The sequence below is a fragment of the Phasianus colchicus genome, chromosome 1 (assembly GCF_987193195.1).
Source record: "Phasianus colchicus chromosome 1, bPhaCol1.hap1.1, whole genome shotgun sequence".
NCBI lineage: Eukaryota > Metazoa > Chordata > Aves > Galliformes > Phasianidae > Phasianus > Phasianus colchicus.
This window is the reverse complement of record NC_143436.1, coordinates 168,234,684-168,252,961: the sequence shown is the minus strand read 5'-3', so window position 1 is coordinate 168,252,961 and position 18,278 is coordinate 168,234,684. Positions and strand designations below refer to the sequence as shown.

The window sequence follows — 18,278 nt, the reverse complement described above, 5'->3', positions numbered from 1 at the left end:
TAAAGTGAGCATCTAACCCTCTGGCTGATGTTGTGGTTGACTTTCTGTGTGAATTATTTCCCAACTCTGCAGCCCTTATGTGGTGATAGGGGGTAGGTAGAAATGGGGATTTTCCAAGGAAATATTCTTCCAGCTAATAGAGCCTAGAGCCTAACTGCTGCAACTCTTTTTTTTTTTTTTTTTCCTGAAGAAAAAAAAAATACTTGATTTTATTGATAGTTTGTGTTTAGATTGGTAATTTGAACTGTGAGCAGAGCAGGCAGGCTGTATTTTATGGAGTCTGAGAGCATCCTCTTTCTGGAAAATCTTTCTGAAATTATCTCATGGTGAGTAGAATTTGATCCATTCTATAGATAAAAGAGGCTGCTGTTTACAAATATTTTGATGAAGTATAGACATTGCCATGTCTAGATGCTATGATAGATTTCATTATGTCCTTAACATAATCCAAGCCTATAAGAAACAAGTAAATAACCTCAATTTTCTTTTATTTTTAAACTCTTTTCCTCTCCTTTTCTTCTCTCCTTTATACTGCCTGAATTTTAACAATGAGTTCTTACAGATGTCTTCTGTGACCCATCACTTGTAGCACTTCTCTGTGTGAAATTTTATTACAATGAAATCATCAGGGGAAAACAAGAAATCAATCTGGCCAGATAGTTACTACAGCATTTTGGAAAGGTAAAAACCTTTGGAGAATAGAGTTGCAGTGGGCAGATGATGCATCTCAACAGAGCTGTCTTTTCCCTGTGCCAGTCCATTTCTAAGATGGCCATAAAGAAGTGAAATACTCTGGCATCATGCTCTTGTCCTCCTCATGCTCCCTCTCTATCAGCAGCTCAGTGTTTGCTGCTGTTAGTAGCCACCTGCTTCCCTTCCAATCCTCCTCATGCAAAACCTGGCCATTTCAGAACAGTCATTATACGTTTGGAAATGGCAAAGCAATTCTCCAAGTTCCACTGATTAGGTTGTATAGCAACCCTACTGTATGCTGTTTCTGCTACTTGGAAGGCTGGTAGCTGCTTGGCAAGCTAAAGAAGAAGCTTCTTTCCAATAGCAGTGTTTTTCTTTTATCCCAGAGTGTGGTATTATTTTTCTAGTGGTGTGATTAGAAAAGAAAATATATACAAAGCTAAAGAAATATTCCAACATATTTATAATATAATATTATGATGGGCATTAAATAAAGTCATTTGAGTGTTTGATTTCATTCAAATATGTTTTTGGCTTTTTAAAAGAAATAATTTTTACACAGAAAGTCTTGCCTGAGTAGCAATTATTTGATTAAAAAAATACTGGCCCAGGTCTTGTGCTTGGCTTTCTATAAGCTTAAGCATGCAATCATTTTTTATTGCCATTGTTGAACGCAGATGGATTTAAACAGAGGTTCTCCCACACAGGTTCTTTAATGATACATGTAAGGAAGAGAGTGCCAATGGACTGAAATGAAACCCAGAACCCACGGCTCCAGAAGAGTGTGGGATGGGGTCTGAAAGGAATCCTGGAGCTTTTTGAGAAGGACATTACACAGCAAGGAGACTGGAACTGGAGTATTTGTGAGGATGGAAAAATAGCAATTTTTCTCTCAAAACCCTTTGTTTCGGTTGGATTTGGGCCCTATTCTCTCTTAACCTATTGCTGCCTATAACAATACTTCTAAATGCAAATGGCACCCATTCCATCGGCCTGCTTTCATTTGCAGAAAGCAGTTAGCATTTCAAGGGTTTCTTAGATCCACTCTACTTAGGAAATTTTCTTCAATATAAGTAAGGAGGAATAAAAATTAGATATGCAATTCATGCTAAAGTCTTTGTAGAACTTCTGCATTCTGTCCATTGTAATGTGAGGAGTAGATAAGTGCCAGAGGTTGAGCCTCTGAGTCTCTGGGCAAAGCTTCATGCTGCTGGAAACGTTCTTGTTTTGAAAAGTGAATAGTAGCTGATTGTTACAGCATGGTCTGTGCTGATGGAAGGAGTACAGAAAATGAGTGAAATGAAATATAGTTGAAAATAAGTTTTAAACAGCAAGAATCCTGTCTGTAAAAGCTTAAGTGAAACTCCTTTTGCCAAGAATCTTACAAGCAGGAACTTGACAGATAAAAACTAGCAACAAACAGCTCCAGTTTTTCCAGTGGAGATGAAAATGTGCTCAGAGCAATGATGCAAGTCCTTGGTGATTCTGGGTGTGTCACCCACATCTTTCACTTCCAAGGAAGTCCAGAAATACTTGGTGTGTCCTCATCGTCTGGAGAGACTTGGCAGGAGATGTCACTGACTGTTTATTTAAAATGTAGGCCCAGGGAAATAGGAGACATTCCATCTCAAGATTACAAAAAGAATTGAAAATAAAATTAAAAAACAAAAAAAGCAGAGGTGTAATTATTTACCTTAAGGGATCTGTTTTTGCAGGTTCAAATAAAACAGATCTTGTCTAATACTGAGGGATAATTTGCAGAGTTTATGTAGGAAGTAGTATATTTATCAAGAAATAAATATGTCTAAATGGTGCCTAAATGCCTACAAGTCCTTCAGCAGCATTTTAGAGAACTGCCTCAATAGTCTGCTCCTGTTAATGTGGCTGATACTTTCTGAGAAGCTCCTACCATAGCTCTCCATTTTTAAGGTTCTGACATGTATTGGTACTGGGTTCTTTTGGTATTCTGCATGTGCTAAACAGATGTTGCAAGGCTTTTGGTCTGAAAAAGAGATTTGTGACATTACTGTTTTTAGTAGATTTTTAGAAAAGAAAGTAGATTGTGTGGATTAGAAGAAGAAATTGTTTTGAGTTTCTTCCTGGTGGTTGGAGCTTAGAGATGCAGTGAGCAGACATGGAAGAATTCAATGCACCATCTGTAAAAAGGCATGTCATTCTTCTAATTCCACTTTCCAAAACAGCCAGATAAGTCCAGAATTGAACTTTCCTTTAAAAACAAAACAAAACGTAATGAACGTATATTTCATAAAAAATGAAGTAAACATGTAATGGACTATGCATGCCTTTAGTCAATGGAGTGCCCCAGAAACAAGAAAAAACATAAAAGAAAAAATATCACTGAGTACTATAACATCTATAGGAATTTCACCACCATGGGTCTACATACAGTCAATAAACTTAAGCAATTCAGCTTCAGATGTTTGGGGTTTTATTGAGTCCATTCACTTTGTAGATCTTTTGGGTTAGTGTAAATTTTCTGTTATGCACCTTGCATGAGCCCGGGAGGTTCAGCATCACTAGAGAAGATGTAAAAGGCAGATTTCAGTAGAGAATGCTCACCATTCATCTGCTTTGAACATCAGGTGAAAAACTACTTGTTGGTCATCATTAGATTTCCTGTGTTCAGAATATTAAACAAAGTTAAAACATGAATTAGATTTTCATCCAGATGCTGTGACTCAGTGGAAATCTGTGTGTTTATTTCAGGATATGACTTGACCTAAATTTGCATCTTGGTCAGATTTGTGTACTGACTTCTTTTTCTTATCTTGTTATCTCTGTACTGTGATCTGAAAAAAGATTGCTGATGGATCATCATTAGTCATTTGTATTTAAGTACTCCACATTTCTTTGCTGGCCTTTTTTGTTTGTATGTGGCTATAAGCTGGTTCCCCAGTCAAGATTGGTGTCTCAGGAATTTGAGACACCATTCTGGAAGAATTTTTTATCAAAAGGGAGAAGAACAAGCATTTTAGGCCAGAGTGGGGGGGGGTTGGGCTCTAGCTTTGTAGACAGAGTGAAGGAGGGAATGGTTTGGCAAATGATGTTCAGACATAGCTGTTGTTTCATTTTCATCATCATCATGCTGAGTGTGAAGATCAGCAGAAGGGAAAGGAATGGCAAAGGGTCCCTTGAAAGAAGAAAAACGGAAAGAATAGGTAGAGGAGCAAAGTGTAGAGAATTACAGAGCAGGTGAACAAGTTTGCCAACGGATGGAGAAAATGGGCAGAATAAAGGTAGTAGTGGCATGGGCTGGTCAGGGATGCACCTGGCTGGTCAGGGACCCTGGGAATGTATTCTGTACACTGATAGTTGTTTTTGGAATGGTTGCCAGGCAGGAAAGCTGGGTTAAGGTAGGAGCCACATCTCCAGGCTGCAGACATAACTTTGTTCCCTCCTTCTTAACCCCCTTTCCTCTCTCTCGCCTACAGGCTTTTTCTCCATTGCTTCTCCAACTAGATAAGGGTCCCTGACTAAATGAATAGCAAGCAAGGCTCGCTTGATTCTTGACCTGGCTTTAATCCAGCTTCAAATTAGCGTATGGAATCGTAATAGGGTAATTTGTCTCCTTTGTTTTAGTAAACAGATAACATTGAGGGGAGCTATCGACCTCCATTTGTATGCAGGAAGTTAGAGGGAAGTTAGGCTCTTGGGTACCAGGTCATTTCCTTGCCTGAAGAAGATTACTTGGTAGGGAATCATCATCATTCACTGATTTCCATCAGCAACTTTACGTGGTGATGGCAGGTAAATCATAGAGTAGAGTACAGATACTTGTAAATGTAGCAGGTTTTCAGCAAGGACCCAGTTAACCCATACAGGACTTTCTTTTAGTACGGCTTTTAAAAAGAAATAAGGAGTTTGAAATAACTGCTCTATATAAGAGCAAACAATAAAGCACATGTGGAGGAAGCTTCATTAAGATCACTTGACCTATGAGTAAAATAAAAAGGAGGACAAGACAGACTTTCCTAGTGATTTACTTTCTGTGCCCATGAATCATGTTTTCTTCCTCTGTTATTGTGATTGCATTTTTTTTTTTTTCTCAGCACTGCTTGCCCTATCATTATGGGTAGAAAAATAAAGGGATTGTGATATTTTCTCAGCAGTGATGAAAGGAACAGGACATTTCAAGGACATGCTATAAAAGTTGTTATGACTTCGAGATGCCATAGTTTCATCAAGAAGGCACTACTGTGTATGGTCTGTGTTGCTGTGTTGGATTAAGCAACATGTTGAAGAATGCTAGTTAGTACCATAAGTAATACTTGTCTTGGCATATTCACCTGCTATTTTCACCCTGTTGTGGGTGAGTACAGTTTTGAGGACATGGACCCCGTGAGAAGAAGCTCTAGGCAGTTCATGTTGCCAGAGAACCTGACAAAAGAGAGTTTAAATATTTACCACTAACTATAAAGGGTTTGAAAATGAACTGTGTTTGAGTGTTTTGTCTTCTAGGGGCTTACTGGAAAAAAAAAAAAAAGAAAAAATAAAAGGCACAACATTCTGAAAATTTTAAAGAGATATCAAAATGTTGAGTATTTCCAAAATAGTACAGGTTGAGTATATTTTAACTTGGATATCTGTGGGTTGGCTCTTTTCCTATTTTTGGTAGGGAGGAAGGGAAAAGAAAGTAGGAGGGGCTGAGTGCTTCTCAGCTGACTGGAAACCCTGGGCCTGGAAACCACAGAATAAAAACAGCAGATGTGAAACAGTGGCTTCTGACTCCCTTCATATGAGCACAAATTCATCAATTTAATAACATCATTTAAAAATCCTCTTTTGGGGCCATGTAAAAAAAAAAAAAAAAAAGAGCACGGAAGTAATTATTACTAGTGTAAAAAAAATCCACAAGACGACATTTGTCCTTGGTAAAATGTTTCTTCATATTGCTTTATGGATTCTATTTATCCAGACAAATTATTCCCAAGATGTAAAGCAGCACTTCTGACATCATGTGAGATTACTATAGAAGACTATAATGTGGAAGTGGCTTTGTCATGAAAGATGAGTGTTCTTCTGGCTGTGCAGCAGAGCTATATGTTGGCCAAAGGAAGGATGGAAGCCCTCACGATGTTCCAAATTCCAAGCTGTATTTCCCTTCAGAAATAATAACAGTTAGATATTTTAATCCAATTACAGTAGCAGGTCAGAGAAACAGAGGTTCCCAGGGAGGTGGTGAAGTCACTGTCCCTGGAGGTGTTCAAGAAAGATTTAGATGTTCTACTGAGAGTCATGTCTTAGTGGGAAATATTGGTAGTAGGTGCATGGTTGTACTGGATGATCTTGTAGGTCTTTTCCAACCTTGGTGATTCTGTGATTCTATTACCAGGCCGGATGTGGCTCTGGGCAGGCTGGTGTACTGGTTGGCAACCCTGCACACAGCAAGGGGGCTGAAATTAGATGATCATCGTGGTCTTTTCAACCCAGGCCATTCTATGATTCTTTGATTCTGTGATGATTCTATGATTAATCATGCTAGCAAGCATGTCATTTGGTATGCATTAAAGCTAAAGGTGGATTGGTTTATTTCAAAGTTGTTTTCTAACTCATACAACATATGTAGTTTTTTTCTTCAGCAAGTGCTCAGTTAGTAAGAGTAGCACAAATCTCCAGCTTTTCAAGAATGTCAGGATAAGCTGTTACCAGCAGCAAACACGGGTCATTCACACACATGGGCTGAAGGATATTTCCTGAAAAAAATCTTGATATATTTTGCTTGTTACGCAGTGTATTTCCTAATGACAGTGCTGAGTATAAAAATTACTCCTTCTGTTATTTGCTGTGGATAGTTTAGGTCAAAAGTAGAATAAAAGTGTGAAGCCCCCCCTTTTTATAGTAGCAATGTTGGAAGAATTTCTTCTGGGAAGAGTGCTGAGCTGTTATGTAATTACAAAGGTCCCTCTGGCCTAGCAGGCTTTTTCCAATTCTGTAAAGCTTACAACAGCTCAGGGAAAAGATGAACAGCCTTTGCTGGGACATGGCATCAATTGTGTGAGAAGTGGAAGTGGGTCATTCTGGACATAAAATTTAATGGAAACGCGTTTTGTCAACATCAAGACAGTTGAGGGCCCATCTGCTGAGGGTGTGTCCACTTCTTCTGCCATGACATCTGGTTAGAAGCAGGAGTAAATTTCCCCCCATGAATCATGCTGGAGCTGTAGAGCTGGGGAATAACTGCTCCTTCTCTTTTGTTATGCTTGATGTCTCAGCCTACAGTGGGAAGTGCTGTGGTTTACCAAGGGTCCCAATGGAAAAGGAGGTTTCAAAAAACATTGGGAGGAAATAACTGGTAAATCCTTGTATCATAGATGCTGAGAAATTTAGTGCTCTTTGTGGCGTTATTAAAATAACAGAAAATTGCTCGCTTCCTAAAACACTACAGAAGAGATTTTTGTGATGCATCCTTTCCAAAAGGGGATAATGAATAAAAAAAAATAGAAGGCAAAATGAGGGAGTTTGTTTCAGAACTGTAGATACAGTGCATTAGATACATTAGAATGGAAAAACTGTTATTTAAAAATGCTGTTCGAAATGTGATGGTTTGGGCTAGTTCATTTTCTCTTCCACTTGGGTTTGAACATTTCACATCCCTTGGAAATTAGATATTGAAACTAATGTTCCCAGTAATAATGCATTAAGCTGGAAAGTGCTGGATCTCAGGCATATTAAGCAGTAAATACTCTGCATTTTTATTGTTGCCACATACCTTTCAGTAGTGAGTCCCATAATAATACAATATTATGCCTTCAACTGATGTGTTTATTGTTTGAAAAAGATGAATAGGCAGATGCTGACCCTGGCTGCCAGATAGAAGGGAAGATTTCCAAACCATTAAATGTGATACTGAACTTGCTGCATTAAACGTCTATCTTCATTTTGGCTAGGTCACTTATCTGCTAATTGTGATCTGTAAGTCTGGTTGCAAATATGTCTTTAACACACTATAGAAAATCAAATCCTCCATTTGCATTCATAGTGGACAGAGGAACACCTCAGTGCCTTGCTTTATTATGGCATCCTAAACACTTCAAAATGGCAAATATTGCTGTAAAACCCATGTCTCTTTAGTTGCTCTAAGGCTAAAACGCCGTCTTGGAGGCTTTTGGTAACATGTTACCCTCTGACTTAGGTAAATCAGTTTCTGGAAGGCAGTCTTTCTTAGTGTGGGCACTGCCTTACAGGAAGACAACAAACTTCTTTCTCATGGAGCAGAGCCATCTGTGTCTCACACTTTGCAGCTTAGATAATAAACAGATGAAGCGCAGCACTACTGCTGAGGGTGTAAGCATATCCTTAAAGGGACCTATTTAGTGGAATTAGAGAAAATAGTCTGTTTGGAATAATCTAGCCAAACTATCAAATATTCAACTTCCATTTATTTTCAGTTGTCTCTGGAGCTAAGGAGATTGTTATTTGCCTACAAAGGAATCACACTGGATCTGCCTTTCAGTTGTAGCAGGACACACAGTTGGGTGAGTACATCTGCATGGCTGAAATGGGAAAACTGTCTCTCGTTTGTTTTCTCCAGCCAAGCATATATCTCTAATTTTAAGGGCATTCTACCCTTGGTTTAGATTTGTTTATTTTCATTTTATAGGCCCCATTTTAAATCCATTTTAATGAGCTGTTTATGCAGTGGTAGTATTTTTAATATATGTTTGGGTTCTGTGCAACTCTAAGTCAGTCAATGATGCATGGAGAGGGCATGAATTAATAATATGGCAAAGGCAACTGAAATATCTATCTCTGATAACACCAGCCAAACAAGATTTTGATGTGGGTGTCTGTCTGACACTTTGCTTTCCTTGCCTGGTCTGACAGCCTGAGCTGTTTTCCTGTCCTTGGGGTGGCTGATGCTGCCGGCCCTTCTGCATCCTGCAGCTGGTTGGGACCCCCCACCTGATGCATTAAGCTTTCAGTAACGCTGTTATGGTGAGTGTGGGGTGAGCACTGGGGAGCAGAGGAGTGCCAGGACGGAGTCTTTCAGCCCATGTGCTGTCTGCAGGATGCTCTTTCCACACTTAGCTCACTCTATTTGAGTGAAGTGGAATAGCACTAAGAATCAGGCCAGCACATCTAATTAGCACAATAATCAGCTTCATGTGAGGCACTGTTGGCCAGTTTGAGAGCCTCTATGAGTATCTGGAAAGCATTGCAAGCAAAATTCCCAGACACAGCTCTGATAGGGAGCATGATGTATGGATGTTGGCTGGGCACGGGTTTTTTGGCCGCTTGGACTTATCCAGCCCAAGTATTGCAGCAGGGTCAAGGAAATTGACCCATTTCTTCTCCAACCTCAAGCAATGCCAGTATGGCAGGGTGCCAGTCCCCAATACATTAGATTCATTAAGAGACAGAGCAAATTTATCACTTGCAGTGGTACACGGATGCCATTAAGGAACTTTCGGCCACGTGGTTTGCCTGTAGCTCTCCTAATCGCAGCAGATCTGCATGGGGAAGTTCAACCACCTGACCCAGAACACAAGGTGTGACGAGGCCTTTTGGATGGTCTTTATGTGTGCCTGCTTCCTGGCCATTCATAAGAAGCTTCATAATATGTCTCCAGACATATCTTCAATATAATAACAAGAATAATTAAAACTCAAATACCAATTTAGTTCTCTGACCATCTGGGATCCAGGCTGAGAGATGAGATACAGTACAGACCGTAAAGCTGTTAGTAAGGTAAGCTTTCTTACTCTTTTTTGTAATTAATTTTAATGGTTCTTAAATGAATTTTTAAATGAGTTCATGCTCACAACAGCTTTGAAAGTCTCTGGCTGTCCAGTGGGATCTGGCCGCTGCTTCTATTGCTGTGTCTTGGTCTGGCTTTCAGCTGGAAAAACAGTACCTCTGTATCAGTGGAGTGAAACCTTAGCACAGTGATAAAGGAAAGCAAACAGAAATAATTGTAAGCTTTTCTGAATACCATTTAAAGAATCTCTGTTCTGATATATGGACACCAGAAAGAAAAACAAACAACAACTACAACAAAAGTGGTAGGAAAGGGATATTACATTTGCTTTATGAGAATTAGCATGTGATGGCTGACTTAATTCCTTGTAAAGGGGAACAGTGAAGCACCAAGGTTATGAAGTTAAAATTGATTAAGGTGTAATCCATGGTAGTGTTTTGTGAAATGTCATATTTTAATAGAGTTTTCTTTTCCCCCAGTTGAATATCCTGGAAAGTTCAAATTAAGTTTTGATCCACTAAAGAAAAGAACTGGAAGAGTGGCAAAGCCAAAAAGAGAGGGCTCACCTTTGGACTTGTCCATCCCAAGCAGCAGAGTCAAGGAAAGTAGCGAGTCATTTATTTTCCAACATGTCACTATGGCGGGATGCCATTTGCAGACTCATTAAATTCATTAAGAGACAGAGTTAATGATATCACTCGCAGTGGTACACTGATGCCACTAAGGAACTTTGAGGGCACAGGTTAAGCCAGTGGTGCACGGCACCTTGTGACCAGGGCAGCCTGGTTGGAGTTAGGAGGGACGGTGCTGAGGCCGTCTGTCAAGCCAGGGAAAGGCTGGTGCAGCTGGACTTCCAAAATCCTCTATAGGAGGATGAACTAGAATGAATCCCAGATAGGCCAAAGGGGAGAGGGAATCCATCCACATGCCAGTATAGGTTCAACAGGAAAGGAATGAGAAAGGCTGGCTGTTTGCCTGAGCTTAATTTGAGTTACGGGGAGGCTGAGGTAGGTGAGAAACTATCTTATCTAAACATGTGCTCAGGTTTTTGACCATGTGAGTAATCTAATGCTGTCTATACCATTTTTGTTTCTTAAATAAGTTGGGTTTCTGGCTCTGTGTTTGTTTCAAGACAGATTTTTTCTCTGCAACAGCAGTCAGCCTAGTATAGATGCATAACAGAGGACAAAATCAGCTCCTGGAAGCCCAGCTATAACTAGCTTTGTCCCATGCTTTGTTGTAGCAGTGATGCAGCAGTTTGAAAGGCTGATGCTGCCCCAGGTTTCCAGCCAAGTCCTGGTTCTGAGTTTGGGCAGCACCTGTTATAGGACAGCCAGGTGATGTCTCTGAACTGACACCAGCTTCAAAGCTGTTGCTTACACGGCTATTGCTTTTAGTCTTAAAAAGCACAAGTCACTGGCAATGTTTAGGACTAAAGCTGTGAAAAGACACTCTTCTCAGAGCCCCCCCCAGAGGTGCATTTTTTTTTGTCTTGGCCTCTGTTTTGCCAGGTGGTGGGGTTTACAGGAAGGACAACAAAAGGGATAAGCTTATTTTACTGTCTATTTCAAAATAATACGAAAAATAAAGCAGTTCCAATAGTCAAAAAATAAGCTTAACATTAAAGAAATTAAGCAAGATAATGCATCTAATCATCACTACCTGAGGTTAGTGATGCTGATTAAGAAAGGTACATCACCAATTGCCCTAATACCTTACCATCATCAGTTCTTTTGTGATCAAGAAAGATACCATTTGACCATTATTACTGGACAATAAGCATTATAACAGAGCTTCTGTATTTAAACACCAGAATACACATACTGACATGGCAAAATATGGATAAACGGCATCTTACTTGTGTGGCTAATACTGCACATATTAGAAATACTGTGAGTTTGTGAGGTTCATCTACAGGTCAACTTTGATTCAGGGCCTATCTCAGGCCTCAGAATTTTAGTCTTCATTTTTTTTTCAGCTTGTTTTTGCTCTGTGTCTGATGGACACTTGAAATGCCCACTGGAAGATCTGCAGCCTAGTAGGAAGTCTGGAGTTAACCAGAGCAGATCTGCCAGCTGTCTTTCAGACGAGCATGATCTCAGCTGGTTGCATCTGCAAACCATGCGCTGGGAATTATCATCCCTAAGAGCAAGTAACATCACAAAAAAGGCAGTTCAGAGGCTTGGGTTTCAGTCTATAGTTTGTAATAGCCTCTTGAATTGGTTACGGACCTGTCAGGAACTATATGACGTACCATGGGAAGCTTCATCAGAGAAGGAATACCAGGTTGCCAGTGGGAATTCCTATTCAGGCTCTCCTTTCCATCTTCCCAGCCTTTCTCAGCTCATTCCCAGGCAGCGAGCCAGGAAAGTTCCTGCTCAGTTCAAGCATACCAGAGCGTGATTCCCTGATACGTGAGCTGTATATGAGGGATGCCTCACAGTAAGAGGATGACTGTATGACCGAGTGCAACTGAGAAGAGTGCAGAGAGGAGAAAACAGGAGCTGCTATGACTCGATGGTTTAACTGGGAGACACTTGGTAGCCCTTCAGAAGCATCAGAATCCATCACCTGCTGCCTTATAGCCCATCTCTTTGGTTTAACTTTCCTTCAACTATACTTACTCCTTACCTTTCTCATAATTCTGCCAGGGGAACACAAATTCCTGCTAACAGCCAAAAAACAAACAACCACCAACAATAAAATACAAAACTAGCACTGGTATGTGAATGTAGTCAATGTATATCCAGTCTCATCAGCCTTGTCCTCCTTCCTTCCCTTTCCTTCTCCCTTTCACTTTGCCACTCTCCCTCACTATTTCACTTCTGAAACAGGACTAAATTCCTTGTGGCAGACAACTGTCTTTTGCTTCTTTAATTTAACTGTAGGATGCTATAGCATGTTGCTGGAACAGTATATCTTATTCACTGGTGAAACAACAGATCGTCGTTATAGGAAATGAAATGACTAATAGCAACTGGCCTGCTTTGCTTTTCTGACAGGTCAACTTGTTGAGAGCAGTTTGGTGGCTGATAAGATAACAGAGTGGAAAAGAGACTGAGAGACTGTTTCATTGAAACTTAGAAAAATCTCATGCCCTGTAGATTGGTTGATGTTCTGCCCTAATATTTCAATTTTATTATTAACCAGAAAAAATAAAATCAGAGTTCCCAAGGCACAGCAAAACAAAATGAAAGTTCCCAAGGCACAGCAAACCAAAACAGCCCAAATAAAAATATGCTTGAAGACATGCATAATGCATTAGCTGTATTTTGCTTCATTTGTTAAGAGCAAAAGAGAACAAATAACCAGTGTTTTGGCCCCTTATGGGCCTCTGTCTGGGACACACTTCACTGAGCTGTTCAGTGGGGGAAAAAAATTAAAAATTGTAAATTTTTAAAGAACTTTTTGTCATAAAAGTTTTACAAAATCTCCCACAAATATGTATCAACTATTGCAGGTTCTTGGATTCTATTTGGAATAGAATATTTCTGATTACCTGGATAAAATTTATGCAACGAGTAAATTAACTGCTTCAAATCTTCAAGTGTCTAGCCATATATCCTTGAACATGAAAGTGGGTGCAAAAGAACTGTACAATCCAATTTACAGGCATATGAGCAATTGGTATCTGGCCATTAAAGCACAGATTCTGTGATAGTGTCCTCAAAATTGCTGTGAGAATTTGGAAGCCTTTTCCTCTCCCCCGTCTTACGTATAATTCTTCTGACAATGAGAAATGGTTAGTGGGCATGGTGGTAATGGGTCAATGTGTGGACAAGATCGTATTGGTCTTTTCCAACCTTAATGATTCTATTAGAAAAATAGGTTTAAAGACTGTGGTTTGGTTTTTTTGTTGTTGTTGGTTTTTTTTTTTAATTACTATTATTTTTTATTGTTCTGTTTCTCTTCCTGAGGGACATTGTCCTGCAGATGCTTTAGAAATTACAGCCTTATTTCCAGTGCAGAAGCAATAGTTCTGGCCCCAGTGCTGTCCTTAACCTGACTCCTCTTCACATTCTGTCTAGTCAACGTGCATCTGTCTGGTCTTTTGTGCCAGAGCTTGCTGACACAGCCACGACTGGAAACTTGTGGAAACATCATCAAAATATGCCCTTAACAGAGCAGCGTGGGTTCTCTGAGGGACTTTATATCCTCTTCTATATTTAAAGCACTGCATATATATGCTGTGGAGCTGCTGACAGATGGAAGCTCGTATTATTAACAAGCTGATTGTAAAGGTGGCAGATTCCAGGAAAACAAAACAAAACAGATTTTCTTCCTACTTATATTAATGTTGGATATTCACCTATATTTTTAACTAAACAGGAGGAATTTCAAACCTTTATCTGAAATGATTTTTGCAGAAATCTGGATATTTATTTTTGCAAATGTACAAAAATAGGATTTGTAGATCAGAGAAGTGCCTCACTTCTCTGTTAGCTTGCATTTGTGGGGTGCAAAACAAACCATAGGCTGCAGTGCGTTCAGACTGTTTTTGGAAATGCCTTTTGAAACATTTATTCTCTCACAAACGTCTTGCTTTTGTGATCTTGCAACCACAGCAGTTCAGCTGCAAAAAATGGCTCCTATTCCTTGAAAATATGGTTCTTACAACAAGGCTACAGGAGACTTTGTCTCCATGTTCTCCAGTGGTGACCTCTCTTTGCACTTGCATAGTCTTCAGTCCATGGAAGGCCTGTCTGTGCATGTAATTTTGCTATTATTCCATCATTATATTCATTTTTATCTCATGGCACAAATGTCTTACTGATGGGCCCATTACAAATACACATACAAGTCAGTTGCAGGCACAGGAATAATCTGCTTTGTTCAAAATGTGACCTTAATTTGCGTGACTGTAGTTTCTGGAGTGCAAACAATTTGCAATGCTACTATATGAGCAAGGACAAGTGCTTCAAGGATTAATTCCAGTCAAGAATTCTTGCTGCTATTTGGTGCTCAGTGCACACAGGCTGGTTTTTGCAGCATCTTTGGACATGCAAAGCTGTGGAGATGTGAAAAGATACCTTTAAAATTCTTCCTTGGAAGATACACCCTGAAATTTGATAGGACAAGAGGGAAAGGCCTCAAGTTGTGCCAGGGGAGATTCAGGTTGTGTATTAGGAAAAAATTCTCCAAAAGAGTGTTCAGACACTGGAACAGGCAGCCCAGGGAGGTCTCTGGCCCTGGAGGTGTTAAAGAAATGCACAGATGTGGCACCAACAGACATAAGTGTAGTTAAGATATAGTTAATGGGCAATATTGGTGGTAGGTAGATGGTTGAACAATGTGATCTTAGAGGTCTGTTCCAACCTTACTGATTCGGTGATTCTATGATTCTATGCGTACACTGGATTTTGTGGTGTGGGGGAAGGATTGCTTTTTTTAAAAAAATATATTTTTATTCAAGCTTTTTTGCCGCTAGTTGCTGGCTCCAGATCAGTGGTAACAATGCAAAGGCACAGCCAACATGTAAGTGGAGATGTTTTAGGATCCTAATTATACTTTTGTTTCTCAAAGTCCTTGTCAGACTGATTTCTGCCTACAGAACAGCTTGTTAAAATTGAAGTGTGCAGGCTAGGTTATGTGGGCAGGGAAACTGTTCTGAAAAATAATGACCCTTCCTTCCACCAGGGCCATTTCCCCACTCATTACTGCGATAGTGTGAAGTTGCAGAATCCCTCAGGTGTCCTCGCTCAGTCTTGCTGATGGATAGCCAGAAAGCCTCTTCTCATCTCATGCAGAACCTATCGGAGGTGAATGCTGGCATAGCAAGACATGCAGGTGTCCCCTCCAGGCCTAATTACCCAACACACAACTGAGAGCAGAAGTGAAGGCCATCAAGAAGCTTCAGCAAATCTTGATCCCAGCAGTTTATTTAGTGAGAAATAGCCTCTGGGAGCCCTCACAAGCACTGCTCATCCCTCCTGCCTCTAATCCAAAGAAAGAATGCGCTTTCAAATCCTGGCTTTGCTCTTCTATACTTTAAATAGTTTAGGACATGAGTTTTCAACATTATTTGTAGTTAACCTCCTCTGACCACAGAATCCACTTTGTGGCCCCAGTCCCATCAGATTATTTTGAATATACATAAACATAGCAACAGACTTTGGTTTGAGAAAAAGTAGTTCTATCTGAAAGACCACTTTCCTCTGCTTACAGGTATTGTGCTGATACCATCATTGCATTAATTTTGCTGGGTCAGTGGCAGGACTTTATCATCAGTAAAGCTCTTTAAGAAACCAGTATCAAAAGAAATCAGAATAAGCCTTTTGCAAGAGAGGATAAAGTTAAAGCAAAAAAATAAAAAAAGGAGTGAGCTTATACTGACTCATTAAGTTCTGATAACGCAGTGCCTTTTTTTTTTCCAGGAAAAGGGAAGTGATGGGGAATATTGCTGACACAGAGGGGAATTGTTGGAAGTCTTGTCCATATAGTAGATCTGTGTTGGCAGAGGATTATCTGTGACAGAGAGTTACTCATCTGAATAATATCTTAATTAACCAGAATTTATATTTCATGTGCAGATTTCCCAAATCATTGCAATGATCAAGAACCTTTGCTATTTCTTCTCATTCTTTTCTTTCAGTTACAGAGAATGAATAAAACCAAGTCTTGCTTTCCATTGCTCCTTAGGATCAGCTCTGAGTACTGACTCACTTTTATGGTGCTTTTCCCATCATAAAAAAGCAATGATATTGCAAAGTTACTTTTTTTTAATAGACCCAGCACTTGCACTCCTGATAAAAACATTCTGCTCCAGGCTTTTGTTTTTTCTAGAGTTACTGTCTTCATGGTCTTAATACTAAAATGGCTTTTTGCTGAGAGAGTTTTTTATAAGGGTGGTAGCTTGATTACTATTTTTCCTCTCATGTGCATGTGTGCTTATTTGCTGCTTCCTCTTAGAAATTCTTTCCTCCTGTTCCTAGTGGTCTCATTACCAGGTATATGGAGGATGCAACATTGTGTATTGGAGATGTAATATGGCAGAACAATGGATGATTTTATTTGCAGCATACTGTTGCTCTGGATAGAAGACAGATATATGTCATCTCTTAACAAACATTGACTGGATCACAGTCCTTTATTTTTTTGATAGTATGTTACAGAAGTGGCTCTAAAGTCAATTGGTTTATATCACTTTTGTCCCATTTTATGACCTGTTTATGCTGGTATTGTACATCACTTAGGCAGGGTACACTGATACTAAAAAAAAAAAGCTATGTTTGTATGATACAGTGCCTTATTATATTGTAATGGGCAAATTACTGCTGTTTTTATTCCTGTTAGGATCAGCAGTAATTTAAGCTTGGTTGTAGGTGCCTCATACTAATATTCAGATGGTTATGTGCTCTGAAATATGATGGTGTTTCCTACCTTTCTTCTCTCAATTAGCTGGTCTGTCATACCTATCTGCCTGCTGCTACTTTAGGCTCACATTGCTGACCCTCATCTCCTTGTGTCAGTGCTTGTTCACACACTTCAAAAATCTGGATATTTAGTTAATGTTTGGGCACGTGTTTCTAGGACATCTTGTTCTAGCTCTGTGCACTGCAGCTTCCTGGATGCTTTCAACTGGACATAACTTAGGAAGTGATTATTTGCCTCTATTCAGCACTTGTGAGATGATATCTGAAATACTGTGTCTTGTTTTGGTCTTCTCAAAAAACAGAAAGTTGTGGACATGCTGAAGCAAGTCCCATGAAAAGTCACCAACATGCTCAGGGGGATGGAGCAGAGGATGGCTGAGAAGAATTGGAAAGATCTGGGACTGTTCAGTTGAAGAAAAAGTCATTGGGGGATCTTGCTGCTGCCTACAGCTACCTAGCAAGAAAGGACAGAGAAGTCAGAACCAAACTTGTCAAAGATGCACGGTGATAGGACAAGAAGCAACAGATACAGTTTGGGACAGGTGAAATTTTGATTAGGAAAAAAAATAGCAATCACCATGGGTGTGATCAAACACAAACACAAATTGCCCAGAGAGGCTCTGAGGTGTTCCTTCAGACATACTCAAAATTTAACTGGAGAAGACTCTGAGAAACTTGTTTGAGCAGCAGGGGCTCCTTCTAATTTACCTTATTCTGCAGTAACTTTATTCTCATGGAGAGTAGATTTTGTGGACAGCACTGGAGGTCTGGATGGGAAGTTCTGGGATGCAGTAAATATAGAAATAGGATTTTGAGAGAATCACAGAATCACGGACTTGCAGGGGTTGAAAGGGACCTCAAGAGACCACTGAGTCCAAACCCCATGCTAAAGCAGGTACCCTACAATAACGACACAGGTAGGTACCTAGGTGGTCTTGAATATCTCCACAGAAAGAGACTCCGCTACTCTCTGGACAGTTTGTTCCATTGCTCTGTCACCCTTACTGTAAAGAAGTTCTTCTGCATGTTTGTACAGGATTTACTATGTTCAAGTTTTATGTCATTACTCCTTGACTATTGCGAAGCACCACCAAGAAGAACCTGGCCTCATCCATGTCAATGGTTTTTGTTTTCCATTTGCCTCCCAGCTCCCTTCAGATATTGATAAACATTAATCAGATCCTATCTTCAGTCTTCTTTTCCCCAAGATGAGGAGACCCAGGTTACTCAGTCTTTTCTCATATGGGAAATGCTCCAGGCCCTTTATCATCTTTGTAGCCCTCCACTGGACTCCTTCTAAAAGATCCCTGGGGAGCTCAGAACTGGAGACACTATTAAAAACGTAACCTCATGAGGGCAGAGTTGATGGGGAAGAAACACCTCCCTTAAGCTGCTGGCCAGTCTTTTTAATGCACCTCAGGATACCATTGGCCTTCTTGGCCACAAGGGCACACTGCTGGCTCATGGTCAACCTATTGTCCACCTGGACCTCC

The 18,278-nt window shown here is 40.0% G+C and overlaps 1 protein-coding gene across 9 annotated transcripts in view; it reads left to right on the top strand.

The window, feature by feature from the left end:
• Positions 1 to 18,278, top strand: part of ENOX1 (ecto-NOX disulfide-thiol exchanger 1) — a 363,111-nt gene that overhangs the window by 84,166 nt on the left and 260,667 nt on the right. For 3 of the 9 annotated variants that reach the window (XM_090131424.1, XM_090131428.1, XM_090131441.1), the window contains exon 3: positions 8,103 to 8,189. The exons of the other annotated variants lie outside the window; for them this stretch is intronic. The gene's annotated coding sequence lies outside the window, so the exon portion shown is untranslated. The remainder of the gene's footprint in view (positions 1 to 8,102; positions 8,190 to 18,278) is intronic. 9 annotated transcript variants of the gene reach the window in all.